Source organism: Macaca thibetana, chromosome 3, assembly GCF_024542745.1.
Source record: "Macaca thibetana thibetana isolate TM-01 chromosome 3, ASM2454274v1, whole genome shotgun sequence".
NCBI lineage: Eukaryota > Metazoa > Chordata > Mammalia > Primates > Cercopithecidae > Macaca > Macaca thibetana.
Genome location: NC_065580.1, coordinates 99,318,246 through 99,319,961, shown reverse-complemented (window position 1 = coordinate 99,319,961; position 1,716 = coordinate 99,318,246).

The window sequence follows — 1,716 nt, the reverse complement described above, 5'->3', positions numbered from 1 at the left end:
GGCATTAGAAAGACACTCCTGGGAACTATGAGAATACTGAGTGGTCTAAATGTAAATGTAACAGATGGGACCGCCATTAGAACAGCGATCTTTTCCCCCAATTGTTTCTGTACCGATTACAAATATCCTCTCCCACTGCCATGTGTCTGATGACATGTCTTGGTACTGGTTTTAAAATACAGTTGCTTTGGCCGGGCATGGTGTCTCACGCCTGTAATCCCAGCACTGTAGGAGGCTGAGGTGGGTGGATCACGAGGTCAAGAGTTCGAGACCAGCCTGGCCAACATAGTGAAACCCCATAGCAACTAAAAATACAAAAATTAGCCAGGCATGGTGGCGTGTGCCTGTAGTTCCAGCTACTCAGGAGGCTAAGGCAGGAGAATTGCTTGAACCCAGGAGGTGGAGGATGTGGTGAGCCAAGATCATGCCACTGCACTCCAGCCTGGGCAACAGAGTGAGACTCAATCTAAAAAAAAAAAAAAAAAAAAAAAAATACAGCTGCTTTGGCTGCAGGAACAGGTGGAAGGGTTGGAATGTTCTGAGAATAGGAGGAAGATAGAAAAGGACAGGTCATCTATTCCAGAAATGTTTATTGTGTGCCCATTGTGTGTCCACTGTTCTAGATCTTAGGCACAAATTTAAACAAAATAGAAAATACCTTTGCTCTTGTGGTGGCAACAAAAACAAGTAAATATAAATTATGGTAGGTGGTGCTAAATACTATAGAAAAGATAGTCTGGGCAAGGTAGACAAGTGATACAATTTTGTATAGGAAGCTAAGAAAAGGCTTTACTGATAGGAAGACGCTAAGGGTAGTGAGCTATGCTGATATTGGGGTGAAGAATATTCTTCACAGGTTGTGAAAAGGCTCTCAGGTGGATGGTGCTTCTGAGGTTTGTGGAACTGCAAAGACATCAGTGAAGCTGGCGAGGGGGAGAGGGAAGAGAAGTGATAGGAGATGAGTTCAGGCAATAAATGAGGTGGGGGTGGGTTACAGAACTTAAAGTAGGTGGTGGGAGAATTTTTGCTTTTACCTGATTTGAATGAGGTGAGGAGTCCTTGCAGAGTTTTGAGCAGTGAGGGGACGTGGTCTGACATCCATTTTCAAAGGCTCCCTCTGGTTGCCAGTTAAAAGATTATTGTAATAATCCAGGTGAGAGATGTTGATGGCTTGGTCAGGGCATAGCTGTAAGATTGGTGCTACATGATGGTTGGATTCTGATCTTGCTGATGGATCAGATATCAAGTGTAAGAGGAAAAGGAGAATGACTAAAAAAAGAAAAAGGAATAAAGCAAGAGGAGGAAGAAAGGAAGGGTAATATCTAAAAGAATGCGTAAAAGGACTAAAACTACCCTTAGGATTCCTCTGGAGATCAAAGAAAGAACCCCAGGATTTGATTGTCTGAGAAGCCAGCACGTGATTCTTGGTTCCTAGACATGGCTGGAACATGACCTTAGGCTGCTTTTATTTCTTGACTGTTAAAATCTGCTAATTCCAAACTCACTTAAAGTGAAATTAAGTTGTATGGCCAACCCACTGTGAATGTGTTGGATTAGTGGCCTCAGTTGGGAAGTTGGATGGAAGAGGCAGTGGGAATGTAGTGCTGGTTTGGGAAGGAGAAAATCTGATCTCCTTTTGTCCATAAATAATGGTTACCCTGAAAGGGTAAGCCTTGGTTTATAAGTCATGAATGAGACTGTTATCGGAAAGGGGTC